Source organism: Cupressus sempervirens, chromosome 1 (assembly GCF_028749045.1).
Source record: "Cupressus sempervirens isolate cs-2001-9-10 chromosome 1, ASM2874904v1, whole genome shotgun sequence".
Classification (NCBI taxonomy): domain Eukaryota; kingdom Viridiplantae; phylum Streptophyta; class Pinopsida; order Cupressales; family Cupressaceae; genus Cupressus; species Cupressus sempervirens.
Genome location: NC_143118.1, coordinates 418,446,108 through 418,461,034, shown reverse-complemented (window position 1 = coordinate 418,461,034; position 14,927 = coordinate 418,446,108). Strand labels below are relative to the sequence as shown.

Genomic DNA, 14,927 nt, shown 5'->3' with positions numbered 1-14,927 from the left:
TTGAGCCAGGGTGTGTGGACCTAATAAGACATTAGTTCTCTGATATGGTGGATAGGATGCCTTGCCCCACTACGATCTCCTCCCTTGTTAAGGCAATTTCCATAAATGCTACTAAACCCTTGGTTGTTCATGATACTACTTAGGATGGAATGGAAGGCCATCTAGGCCAGTCCTAAAAGGCTGGTAATGAGGTGTGAGAGAGAATCTAGGTGTTGGAGGAGAGAATGTGATTGTTAACCAAGTTAACGGTTACAGTCACCCATGTGGCAGTTACCACTCCATGCCTGCTAAAGGATGTTGATGGGGACTTGTATAAGGAGGGCTCTAAGATTATTTTTGACTTCTTGGTGGAAGACTAGGTGAACATCCTCCTAGGGAGGAAAGAGGCCAAGAAATCTTAAAGGCTCCCCCCTTTTTCTTTTCATGTTGCTTATCCACTAGTTTACAAACTTTTTCGCTTGCTAGGATGTCACACCATTTTTTTGCTTAGTGACTTAAGTTTATTAATAGGTATTTTGTTTAAAGCCAATAGATACTTTTTTAATTATGGTTTAGACTTCTATTTTTTTTACGAAAAGGATTAGGGGGTAGTTAAGTTTTGATGGTATTCCACTGGTAGTTGACCAGTTTGTTTGCAATGGGCCAGCTCCCTAGTTTTGGCAACTTTTAATTCAAAAACATGCATTGACCACATTGGATTGGGATAGACTAATCTTCAGACAACATGTACTAAAGACAAAATAGAGTCAAACTTTTTTTTTTTCCAAATTCATGAAAGCGTAGAGATTTTTTTCCAATTTTTTTTTTGTTTTCGACTACAAACTATGAAGATCATGAAGATCAAATGCTAAAACATTTAGAAAAATCCATTATGTTTTTTATTTCTTGAAAATTGGTCAATGTATAGTGCATAGGGAGGATAGCCACATCCCATTAGATTCTCATTTATGTGTTTTGCTTTAATTGACAATATATGGGAAGAATGTGTAATGATAGAATCTATGCAAACACTTATGATGACTAAGCTTCAGACCTAATCAAAACCATTACAATCTCCCACTTGAAGTCCAAGAAGAGTTGAATAGTGATATTATCCACATGGAGTTCTTATGGCTATCTCATGAAAATTCTTAGAGATGCTCTATAGAATTTGAACTTCTCTTGGATAAAAGATTTTTTAACACATATGATAGATTACCTTTAGTACCAATCTTCTCTAACAGTAATTTTCCCTTTTCAAGTACATGACGAATGAAATAAAATCTAGTCTCATATACTTTGTGTGATTGTGGAAAGCTTAATTTTTTGCCAAATGAATGGTACTCCTACTATCACAAAATAGAATGAAGTGGGATTACTTAAACCCCAACTCTTTAAAAAATCGTTGTAACGATATCAATTCTTTAGGTCCTTTAGTAAGAGGAATGTATTGAGGATTGATAGATGAAAAAGCAATAACTTCTTGCTTATGAAAAGCCCAGTTGATCACTACCCCCAACAAAAGTGAATATATAGCTCATAGTAGATCTTCTCCTAACTAAATCTCTACACAAATAAGAATTAACATTATGGAAAAGATGAGGAACCTTTATAAAAAAAATAAAATACATGAGAGGAACTTCCTCTCAAATACTGAGGAGTCCATTGAACTGAGTTTTTTCTAGATTACTCATAAAACTTGTCATAACTCCCATTGCATCAAAAATATTCATATGTGTGCTAACCATAGGGCACATCAAACTGCTAGTTATTGAAGAATTCAAAATGCCATCAATCTCATTTTCTTCAGAGTCAAAGGAGTGTTGTAAATAAGCGTGTTGGGACCATTATTAATTGAATAAAATTTAAAATAATCAGGTTAAGTGATAATCAGTTGTTACAAACTTGAAAAAGACTTCTCATTTAATATAACATCTCAACTATGCATAATTTTATGAGAAATCATATCCCACAAGTGAAAACCAAATTGAACATCACCATATCCTTGAAGTATGCATCTTTTTGATTTAAAATCTAGTTTCATTATTTTTTCTCTTAGAATGCAAACATAAGAATCACAATAAGATAGACATAGGTGACTAAATGAAATCCTTCTCCCAGAATAGCATTCCTTTAAAATGTCAAAATTGAGACAAGGTGGATTAATCAAATAAATTTTTGTATTGTGCAAATTTGCAAAAATTCTTTCCCTAAACCAGGAATAGATAGCATACACCAAGATCTCTGCAAAATAGTTGGATTCAACCTCTTAGTTACAAGATCTTATCAAGATATATATGGGACTATTTCAATCCTTTGGATACCATGATCTAGACACAAAAATATCAAACCCCAAAGAGTTAATCTCATTACCATTATCTGCTAATGAACATTTAATTTTCTTCCAAATATGATTATCAACCAAAAGCTTTAATTTTTTATTTTTTTTAAAACTTCTAAATTCTTATACAACATGTAAATCCAACCTCTATGAATGTAATCATAAATAAATATGATAACATAATTTTCACAATTGATAGAATTTACCTCTATAGGAGTAAAAACATCAAAATGCATGATAAGCTTTGAGTGAAGTGATTTTTTCTCATTGACAATCCTTGCATAGGTAGTTCAATATTTTTCTAAAAAAATAAAGTTCATATAACTCAAAAAAAAAAAATTAACACCGAAAATTTATTCTCTTTAAAGTGTTACTTCAAGACCTTATCACTCATGTGACCAAGCCTCTTACACCAAAGTTTAAAATTACTATCTACAACATACATACTTGCTCTCACTTCACCATTGCACTCTAAAACATATAGACTTCTAGGTATCCATCCTTTAGCCATAACTATCTTCCCCTTCATTACTCTCCAAGATTCAAGATTAAAAATAGTATTATAGCTTTTTATATAAAATTGACTCACAAAAATCATTAGTTTTAAACATTGAAAAATTTGTAACATCTTTTAAAATCCATTTTTTACCATTTTTTAGCGACAATAAAATGTCTCCTTTACCAACAATGTCACATTCTTTGTTATCCCCAAGAAAAAAAATTATCTACATTCATTATAATTTTTTTAAAACTCCAACATGGAGTAGCATGAAAGGATGCACTAGAATTAATAATCTATAGACTTGTATTTGTGTCACCAGCTATAAGAATCAAAATTGAGTAATCATTAATAGGTGCAGTATTGACACCATCATTTATTACTTTATTTTGAGCCTTTTTTAAATTCCAAGATTGCTTCTTTATATTCCTAGTTTACCACAAAAACTTGAAAATTCAATTTCTGCCTCTTTATTTTGAATGATGGGTCAATCTACTTCTTCTATTGTGATTTTTTTTTGCTTTTTTCCAACCTCTTCCTTGATTTCTTGTGCTCGTAATAGTGAGAGCATCACTGGAAGAAGATTCTTTCTTCTTCATTTGCATGTCTTCGCTGAGAAGTGCGGTTGAAATTTCATCAAATGTCAACTTATTCTTATCTTCTACTGAATTACTCACATCCATTACTATTGAAATTCATGGAGAATCAATGCAAATTTACTAATATTGCCTTCTTGGTATACATGTTCCAAAGACATCTTTCTCTCCTATATAATCAATATAATCCACAAAGATACATGTCCCTTCAAGGGACATGTCTATCTATTAATTAAATAATTAACAATAATAATTTTGATTATATAAAATTTTATCTCATAGATAATTATACATATTATTACATTTATCCAATTAAAGCTACCAATCATCAACACTACCTCTTGGCTAGGGAGGATAAAAACATGACCATATATTACTTCAATGTAACATAAAAATATTGAGAGTAATGGCCTCATGAATATCCCCTCACTTGATATTTACCATGTACTTCTTGAGAAATGGCCTCATGAATGGTGATAAACATATGATCTTGATAAACTTATTCTACATAAGTTATGTATGGTCTCACACTTTTCCAATCAAAGATGTCTATTAAATGCATTTTTTATAATAGTTTGTATCCAATTAGTAAGGAAATAAAATTATTTTAGAAAATGAGATATCCCCGACAGGATATTTGCCTCTTAAACACCAAAATACTAAAACTTCAATGATTAGGCATTTTGTCAAACAGTTCGCAAACAGGCTCTGATACCACTGAAATGACCCTAGCTATAAAGGTCACTAAATCCCAATACGGTACGATGGCAATTTGCACACAAGCTTTTAATGACAACCTGTTAATACCCAGTATGCAACCGTTAACAAGTAAGGGTGTAATAACTCTCGTGAACTAATTGTTTAACATGATACATAATTGCATGTTTGAAAGGAAAATACCACAAAGAGAGGAGCTTTTCAATGGTGATGTCGATAAGAACAAAGCAGTAATATTTAATAACACGGATCCCATTGAGAATTTAGTACGCCAACAGTTTTGTGACTCCCAGTGTTTGATAACAACTCCCAACTTAGGTCCTTCAGGTTGAAGCTTTGGCCATTCCACCCACCTCGGCATTAATATCACTCCATCGACTAGGACTTCGCATGGTTACCAATTCTTTTGCTGCTGTAGGATGAATTCCTACTGTGGTGTCAAAATCTGCTTTTGTTAAGCCAGCTTTCACAACTATTGCAACACCCTGTAAGATCTCAGGAGTGTCGTCCCCGCACATGTGAACTCTTACAGCCTTGTCTGTTTCTGAACACACAATCAATTTTATGAAAAATCGATCAGGAAGTCCTGATAATGTTGCTTTCATGGGTCAGAATCCAATTGTGTAAACATCAATATCACCATATGGTTGTACTGCCTGTTCTTCAGTGAGGCCAACTATTGCAATCGGGGGTTGAGTAAACACCGCAGAAGGTATATATCTGATTTCCCCGACACTGGAGTGGGTAACCGAGCCGTGAAGTTGTAGTTTTCCGTTTGTGTGAAAGGATGCTCGACTGGGTGCTCTTTGTAATTAGTGCGTCCCACACACTATCTGCCCTACGATTGCTGACGAAGACATAAGGTTTTCGGACTGCCGATCTTCTAATTCGATGGGTGTTAATGTTTGGTCCATTAATCGTTCTGCGTTTCTCTCATAGTCGAAAATCATTCATATTTGTTCCTTTGATTTCCGTCTTCAAATCCGAACCTCTGCGGCTACGAATATGCCCTGTGAGTCGTGTAGGAGTGAGCGCTTGAGGATTGTGAGTCACCGATTCCCTTCTTGCTGTAGTTGGGTTCCTGTAACAAGTCAGAGTAAAACCTGGAGTCGCTCTAGATCCATGACAGTAATATAGCAGACCATTGATATAGTTGTGCAACGAATGTTCCCAGTGCTATCCGGCCTGATTTCATGAATAATGCATTTCAATGCAACCGATGTTCATGAGTGCTTCACCATTTGGGCTTGTTCTTCCATTCCCAAACTATTCCCACTGCAATCTTCTGTATAGGACACTGAAGAAATTCCCTAACTCTTGCCAACAGATCCCAAGAAAAATGATGAACTTCAAACCTTGCAAAAACCTCGAATATCAATCTCTCGGAATGATCCTCCAAATTTGGCCTCAGGCCACAAAATCTGCCCTGATGAAATGACTGAATGTCACCTCCAATCTGCAATAATTCAGATGATATTTCACACCCTCAAAATTGCGTACCAATTGAGAGTTATCGTTCTCAATGGCCAACTGTGACAATTGCCGAAACCCTAGGTTCCACAATGCACCTGTGATTGAATCACAACCTGAAACAAGAGAGATAACACAACTGCTTGATTCGAATGGAGCCCCGGGGTGCCTATTTATTCTTTTCCCTCCATCCTCTCCAGAGACTTCTAGAACCTTTTTGATCTTATCCCTCTAGTGACTTTATTAAATATTTTCCAAGTCACTTTATTAAATACAAGGTCATCTTTTAATATTTATTTATTTAATTAAAATAACTAATTAGTCGTCCTTGGACAACCATTAATTAAATTAATTAAATCAAACTGTCACCAGAAAATTGGGGACATGACAGTCTGCCCTTCCTGAAATTGCTTGTCCCCAAGCAATGGCTGAACCATGAACCAATCAGTCTGCCTGGATCCCAAATGTAAATCTGCGTATCATCCCAATCTGCATCATACTCCCGTGGAGAAATCATCAATACCAGTAACTGAGAAACTGTACTCAACATCCAAACAACTGACACTTCTGATGAAATCATCTAAAAACCAACTGTACATGTCAGTAGAAGAAACCATTCTGCGGAACTCAAGCCAACTGAAACATCAACTCTATCAAAACTCAAGCCCCTGTCAGAATGACTCTTGCACCCAACTGCACTGTAGATATGACAACAGCTATAGGTACCTGAATCACTGCCATCAAATCCGATCTCTGAAAAACTGCTCCGAGTGTGTCGATGCTGCAAGCTGAGTAACTTGCAACTACCAATTTTATTTTCAAAAGATGGTGCCAATCTATCCCCTAGTGGATGGTAAGAAACTGGAGCTAATCTACATCTGCGTGAAATAAAATCTTCTATCTCTGTGTCAAAAGAAAAATGATGAGCGTACCCTACCGTATAATGCCGGTAAGAACCTCCAAACTCTGCTGCTGGCTCATCATCACTGAACTGGGAATCAACAGATGGCTCCATTTTCTGACTCCAAGTGACTGTAGGCTGGCTAGGATCCCGGGCATTCTGCTCAACAAACCCCTCCTCAAGATCCCTGTGAGGTAGCATAGTAGAAATGACCCTTATAATCTTCTCAACCAATCTGCAAATAACACTAGTATCTCGGATGAGAACACCTTCTGTCACCTTATGCGAGTCCAAATGAACACATGCACTATCCAGCAAATACTCCATGAGCGGTTCAGTGCAGTAAAAATTATATGAGGAAACATTAACATACTCCCCTTTACACCACAACTGGTCCTCCTGTAAGGGTGGCGTACTCAACTATACCACACTGTCAACTATCTGAGTAGAATCAATCTGGAAACTGGACTCTACCGGTATCCCAAACTCATTAAACCAACTTCTTCCAAACCCTGAACATGTGTGTCAGTCTCAACAATAAGCTCCTCAAAAGCAACTGTAGGAGTGTACTTACCGTCATCTACCTCAGTAGTCAAATGAATTGGATCTGGGGCTGGTTTTGACCGCAAATGCTCCAACTCCACGGTCACCTCGTTCAACTGAAATTGCAACTTCTGTAGATCTCGCTGTGTGTCCTCTAATGCCTCAGTAGTCGCTATGAGTTCTTGGGAAAGTTCACTCACCTCCTCTTCACGATCCAAGAGTGCCTCATATGCTGTACTCCCCCACTCAACCAAGTGATCACGATCGGCTACCAATTGTAAATAATCTCGCTTCAAAATCCGAACAGCTTCATGCAAGGCATGAATCTCTGCCAAAGAAAAGTAACCACCGCTGGACTCATCTGTCATAGAAGAACCCCAACCAGTAACAACCAACAATTGACGAGCAGTATCAAAATGCTCACAAGCGATAGCTATGTCTCGCTCACTAACTTTCAACTGGCTAACCACACGATGGCTCTGGCTGAACTGTCTCCAACAACCTCCTTCTGGAGCTCTGTCTAAAGGAGTATCCTCAATATTAACATCCATATCTCGCGAATCATCTCCAGGGTCCATATCAATATCCAATTTGTCAAAAATTGTAGTACTGCTGTCAAGCTCTTCTGCACTCAAAGAAACTGACAAAGAAACTGTGTCTTCAAAACTATCCATTTCATTCTCCCGGATGTCATCAAGGTCAAAACGATCCTGGGACTCATCTGTACATGCTTCCAAATATGAAAAACCTTCAACACCTTTCAGCAAGGATGGTCGACTGGAAATATGAACCAAACCCAACAACGGTGCATAAAAACTAATACCAACATCGGATGTTCTGCTGACACAAGGAAAGATAACACCGTATATTCTGCTAATCAAATCCATGATAGTACTCAAACAATCATGGCTATCATAAAGTGCTAAAGATCTTCGGTTGACTGAATCCCAAATGCTGCTGAAACATTCCCGAATCCATATGCAAGAAACAACTGGTAACTCAAGCAAACTACTTACCTGAGTAATGTGACCAATACAAGCTAACTTCACATACCTGTCTGCCATTGTCCTTGTATCCTGGATGTGAATGCAAGATGAACTCGTAGCATTATCAGCTACCATGTATGATCCGTCAAATGTAGAAAGCTGAGTGTTAGACGTACCAGATGAAATTAAACTTAGCTCCATGCCATGCTCATTCTCATGTCTCTCCCAGTCCTGTAATGCCAAAGTTGCTCGAGTGTCCTCAAGCTTGCAAGAAAGCTTGACAACTTCCTCCTCCTTCCTCCTCAAGGCATCTGAATAGTCTTTGGAAAGGCTTAGAAGATGGTCACGATCTGATAGAAGATGTAAATAGCTCAACTTCGTCGTTCCCATTCCTTCACCAATTGCATGTAAGTCACAGCAAGAAGAATTAGCCTGAACTCCCTTATGTCTTCCTTGTAACTGAATCATCTGGATGTGCTCTTCTAACATCTCCCGCATCCTGTCATGATGAGATAAAGAAGCCACAATACTATCTTTGCTTTCCTTCAGCTGGCTGGACAAATCATGTGCAGTACTGCCATTCTCATCCTCATGTGACGAAGCATCTAACTGAGCCTAGTACTCTCTGTCAGCAAAATCATGAATGCTCGATGTCTGCTCATTTTCTCCAGGTATCTCATCATCATGCACAATGACATCTTCATCATCATATGAACTCACTTTACTGAAATCATTGCTTATCGGAAGAGTACATGAGACATCACCCTTGGAAAGCTCGTATTCAACTGTCTCAACTTGAGTGTCAAGTTGACAGTTACTATCCATCAGCGTAGTATCCTTCACCGCTTCTTCCTGAGGCTGAACTGAAACCTCTAGCTGATTGCACACCTGTTTCTCGAACTCCTCATTAAGGTTCCTCGTAACATCTCTCTTTGTATCAGTCAACGCTTTGTGAGAAGATTTGCCAAAATGAAATCCAGTTGATTTATTCACCTTAGTTGGGACGGACAGCCTGTCAAGCATACGGTGGTGTTTAACCAACAGTTCAGACATGTTATGTTTGATTTTTCTGAGCTCGTCCTGAATACCTGAATAGTCCTCCTTTCCACAATTCTGACTCTGAATACTCTGTCTATTACTTGTCTGAGATTGTGTCCTTGGAGACTTTGTGTTGTACCTGTCCATCTTGTTTGAAGTAGAGTGCTGATCACTCATGTAATTCGGTTCTCACCCCACAGGATGGCAAGAAAACCACTCTGATACCACTGAGATATCCCCGACAGGATATTTGCCTCTTAAACACCAAAATACTAAAACTTCAATGATTAGGCATTTTGTCAAACAGTTAGCAAACAGGCTCTGATACCACTGAAATGACCCTAGCTATAAAGGTCACTAAATCCCAATACGGTACGATGGCAATTTGCAAACAAGCTTTTAATGACAACCCGTTAACAAGTAAGGCTGTAATAACTCTCGTGAACTAATTGTTTAACATGATACATAATTGCATGTTTGAAAGGAAAATACCACAAAGAGAGGAGCTTTTCAATGGTGATGTCGATAAGAACAAAGCAGTAATATTTAATAACACGGATCCCATTGAGAATTTAGTACGCCAACAGTTTTGTGACTCCCAATGTTTGATAACAACTCCCAACTTAGGTCCTTCAGGTTGAAGCTTTGGCCATTCCACCCACCTCGGCATTAATATCACTCCATCGACTAGGACTTCGCATGGTTACCAATTCTTCTGCTGCTGTAGGATGAATTCCTACTGTGGCGTCAAAATCTGCTTTTGTTAAGCCAGCTTTCACAGCTATTGCAACACCCTGTAAGATCTCAGGAGTGTCGTCCCCGCACATGTGAACTCTTACAGCCTTGTCTGTTTCTGAACACACAATCAATTTTATGAAAAATCGATCAGGAAGTCCTGATAATGTTGCTTTCATGGGTCGGAATCCAGTTGTGTAAACATCAATATCACCATATGGTTGTACTGCCTGTTCTTCAGTGAGGCCAACTATTGCAATCGGGGGTTGAGTAAACACCGCAGAAGGTATATATCTGATTTCCCCGACACTGGAGTGGGTAACTGAGCCGTGAAGTTGCAGTTTGCCGTTTGTGTGAAAGGATGCTCGACTGGGTGCTCTTTGTAATTAGTGCGTCCCACACACTATTTGCCCTACGATTGCTGACGAAGACATAAGGTTTTCGGACTGCCGATCTTCTAATTCGATGGGTGTTAATGTTTGGTCCATTAATCCTTCTGCGTTTCTCTCATAGTCAAAAATCATTCATATTTGTTCCTTTGATTTCTGTCTTCAAATCCGAACCTCTGCGGCTACGAATATGCCCTGTGAGTCGTGCAGGAGTGAGCGCTTGAGGATTGTGAGTCACCGATTCCCTTCTTGCTGTAGTTGGGTTCCTGTAACAAGTCAGAGTAAAACCTGGAGTCGCTCTAGATCCATGACAGTAATATAGCCGACCATTGATATAGTTGTGCAACGAATGTTCCCAGTGCTATCCAGCCTGATTTCATGAATAATGCATTTCAATGCAACCGATGTTCATGAGTGCTTCACCATTTGGGCTCGTTCTTCCATTCCCAAACTATTCCCACTGCAATCTTCTGTATAGGACACTGAAGAAATTCCCTAACTCTTGCCAACAGATCCCAAGAAAAATGATGAACTTCAAACCTTGCAAAAACCTCGAATATCAATCTCTCGGAATGATCCTCCAAATTTGGCCTCAGGCCACAAAATCTGCCCTGATGAAATGACTGAATGTCACCTCCAATCTGCAATAATTCAGATGATATTTCACACCCTCAAAATTGCGTACCAATTGAGAGTTATCGTTCTCAATGGCCAACTGTGACAATTGCCGAAACCCTAGGTTCCACAATGCACCTGTGATTGAATCACAACCTGAAACAAGAGAGATAACACAACTGCTTGATTCGAATGGAGCCCTGGGGTGCCTATTTATTCTTTTCCCTCCATCCTCTCCAGAGACTTCTAGAACCTTTTTGATCTTATCCCTCTAGTGAATTTATTAAATATTTTCCAAGTCACCTTATTAAATACAAGGTCATCTTTTAATATTTATTTATTTAACTAAAATAACTAATTAGTCGTCCTTGGACAACCATTAATTAAATTAATTAAATCGAACTGTCACCAGAAAATTGGGGACATGACAGAAAATTAATGTTTCAATAACTCTTACTATTTTTTATGATATCATTTTTAATAACATATAAAAATCATTTTATAGAGCTCAAAGTCAATAGTATTATCATATATAGTTTATAGTGTTTTAGTTAGATATACTATATTGTAATTAAAAAATTCTACAAGAACATATTTTAACTCAAAAAAAGATGTCAATTTTATGAAAGAAAAAAATATTAAATCATATCCATTTTTTTCTTAAATTATATGACATTCTAGAGGAGAGAGTCATCTTCCAGAATCTATAAATTTTCTTCTAGTTAGAATAGCTTTGTTTTGAAAATTGTGGTGAAGATGAAAACTATTGATTTTAGGTGAGTTGAAATTTGAATCAATATAAAAGAGAAAATATAGGTCCAAAGCCAATTTTTTGTTTCGATTCTTCTAGCTATATATGTTATCTATAACATAGTCTAATATCAAAGAAAAATAAATTAGTTCCTATAAGAATTTGGTATAGCTCTGATACCATGTAAGAATTTTCCTTAGGGAAAAATTCACCCAAGATCAAAGAAATAAAATACAAGCACAATTGTAAACCAAATAGAGTATGATCAATATATCAAAGCATGTCCTCATACATTTTTCTATGTGTACATACACACTAGGAGTGCCTATATATAAAGGCCTCTCAAGATGCATCTAGAATGGGTCTAGAAATAACTAGGAGATAAGAAAAGCATGACAACTAATCACATGTCCTATCCTTCATTCTAGATGAGAGGATAAGAATGACAAGGTGTATCTCAAGTGGAGATGTTGTAGAAACCATGTGCTTAATTATTGTGCTAACTCCTATGTTTTCGACACCATGTGCATAAAAGAGGTGCAAACTCCTGTGTTGTCAACATGACAACTCACAAGAGTATGTATACTCGAAGGTGACTAATAAATTAAAAATGCATTAACCTATGTAAAGTTAAGTAAGGTGTAAATAGTAAATACTTATTTACACCAACAACCCCCTCCCCCCCCCCAAAATTGAAACTTAGGGAAATAAACTTAAGTTCACTAAAAGTAGGATGAAATGCATAATGGATCCTAGCTACTAGTCCATGTTAGGTACCCACGTACATAATGCAAATGCAATCTCTCTTAAAGTAGACAAAGAGGGAAAACCTATGAAAAAAACCCTCCCCCAAAAAGAGAGATGAAAAGATAGGATGCATGGATGGATGGAGTAATCAAGACCCCCCCATTACGACATACATCCAGTATATAAAAAAGTGAAGAATGAGAAGGAAAAAACCCCCTAAGAGGAAAAGGTCCCCCCATAAAAGAGAAGAGGAAGAGAGAGAAGGTATTCCCATCCCCCCAAAATGAAGAATGTTAGTGAAGATTGCTCTAGGGTAGAAGCTTGTGCAAGAATGTTGAATGATGTTCCTCCCCTTTAGAAGAAACAATGCAAAGGTACAATCCTATAGATGTATGGTGGTCTTGAAACCTACCCAGGTGTCCTTGTGTTGATGTTGATGGTCACCCCTTCCAATTGTGCTAAAAATAATGATTGCAAATCTAGAAAGGATGTTTGTAGAACCTGTATAATAGAGCCAATTGTCTCCTCAAGTGATAAAGAGACCTCCTCCAACTATTGTACATAAGGATCCACAATCACAACAATCTGTGAAGATTGATCATGTAGGGAATGGACATGAGGGTGATAGTGAGACCTTGAAAAAATTATGGAAGGATTATCTTCATCAAAGAGAAGATGCAAATCATCAAGGATGTCTCCCAAATCTATAGTGTTTGAATCCATGAACAAACCTGCAATGTCAACCAAGAATTTATTACCTGAGGCCAGAACTGGAAGACAAGGTGTACCCTGCTATGTTGAAGTACATGAATTGTTCACTATGGCAATGGATGGAGAATTTTCCTCAAAGAGAAGATGAATATCATCAATGATATCAACCACATCTTCAATGTGAGACTCCACAAATAGTTTTGCAATGTTTGGAAGGAAGTCATCACATAAAGGTAAAGTAGGAAGACATGAAGGTTCTTGATGCACTAAATCTAAAGCATCTATGGCTAAAACTAGATCAATAGTAGCAACAAGAGCATCTAGAGGTGTGATTTCATCTAGAGTTGGAGGTACGATAACTAGAGTGACTGGATGAAGAATGTCCTCTAGAAATGGATAAGCACATGGATCTCCATATGCTTCCTAAAGAGCCATCCAAAAATCATGAGGAAAACTTGTCATTCTAAGAGGAGAAAAAACTTCCTTACTCATACTATTATATAGTAAGTGATGAAGTTGCAAAAGATGTGTCTAATTAAAATGTGGTGGTAATGAATAGAGATAAAAAAACACTTCCTAATGGTCTCTTTGATGATCAAGTATCAAAGCACTCTATTTTTTATAGCTGTTTGTTGTCAACTGTGGTCTCACACCAAACTGACATGTGTGACAAGAATCCATGAGATCAATCAATGATCCACCCCCCCCCCCCCCCCCCCCCCAAAAAAAAAAAAAAAATGCAAGAGATAATCAAAGAAACTCCCCAATGTATGATATAGGCAATTTATAGCCACTTGCAAATTTAGGGCCTATTTTTAAAAGTAGTATTTCTATCCATAAACCTATAATTTGATTGTAGATATAGAAAGTAGACAAAAAAATGCACTCTCAAAAAAAATAGAACTTGATTATGTGTCTAGATGAGCCCATACTAAGCATTTGAAGTGGCAAAAAATGGGTTTTGCAAGTTGCAAAAAAAATAAGGAATAGAGATCTCAAACCACCTTCACCAATGTGTAGATCATGAAATTCTACCCCAAAACAAAAAAAAATTGCTCAAAAGAATGAGTCCATGTGAGGGAGATATCACTATATGAAAAATGCCTTGGTTATTATTTTTCCTAAATCGCCATCACGCCTCCAAAAATCAAATGACTCTAGATTTCACCTCAGATGTTTGATTTTGATGAAACAAAAGTCGATTTGGGAGTTTTTTGACCTTTTGAATGTGATGCAAATATATGATTTGCACCAGCAAGCACCAACTTTCACTTGCAAAAACCTCTCATATGGCCTAATGACCAAAAAAATTCTAGAAAATAATGCAGATCCAAAAAAATTGCAGAGATGCAGATGAAAAAAAATGTAGATCTAAAAATTAAATGTACAGATCTGAAATGATCATACCAAATTTCACAAATCAAGCCTTTGGGTGTCGGTTTGCAAAAAAATTTACCTCAATTTTAACTATAGTCTAGGGTAGGCAAAATTATAGTCAAATTTCACTGAATCTATGCACCAAATGCAATGACAAGTCCCCTTTGGCTCTAGAAACTCTCAATGATTACAATACCTTGAATCTGAGTAGAGGTGCTAAAGCAAGAAAATGGTCTCAAATGACTATGTGAAGAGAAATTATACAAGAGTTCTAATACCATGTAAGAATTTGGTATAGCTCTAATACCCTGTAAGAATTAGCCTTAGGGAAAAATCACCCAAGATCAAAGAACTCGAACACAAGAACAACTATAGGCCAAAAAGAGTATGATCAATATATCAAAGCATGTCCTCATACATCACTAGGAGTGCCTATATATAAAGGCCTCTCAAGATGCATCTAGAATGGGTCTAGAAGGAACCAGGAGATAAGATAAGCATGACAACTAAGCATATTTCTTTTCCTTCATTC

At 37.1% G+C, this 14,927-nt stretch overlaps 1 pseudogene; it reads right to left on the bottom strand.

Moving 5' to 3' along the window:
- Positions 1-4,455: 4,455 nt before the first annotated feature.
- On the bottom strand, positions 4,456-5,046 carry LOC149578069 (glutathione reductase, chloroplastic pseudogene; annotated as a pseudogene).
- Positions 5,047-14,927: the final 9,881 nt, after the last annotated feature.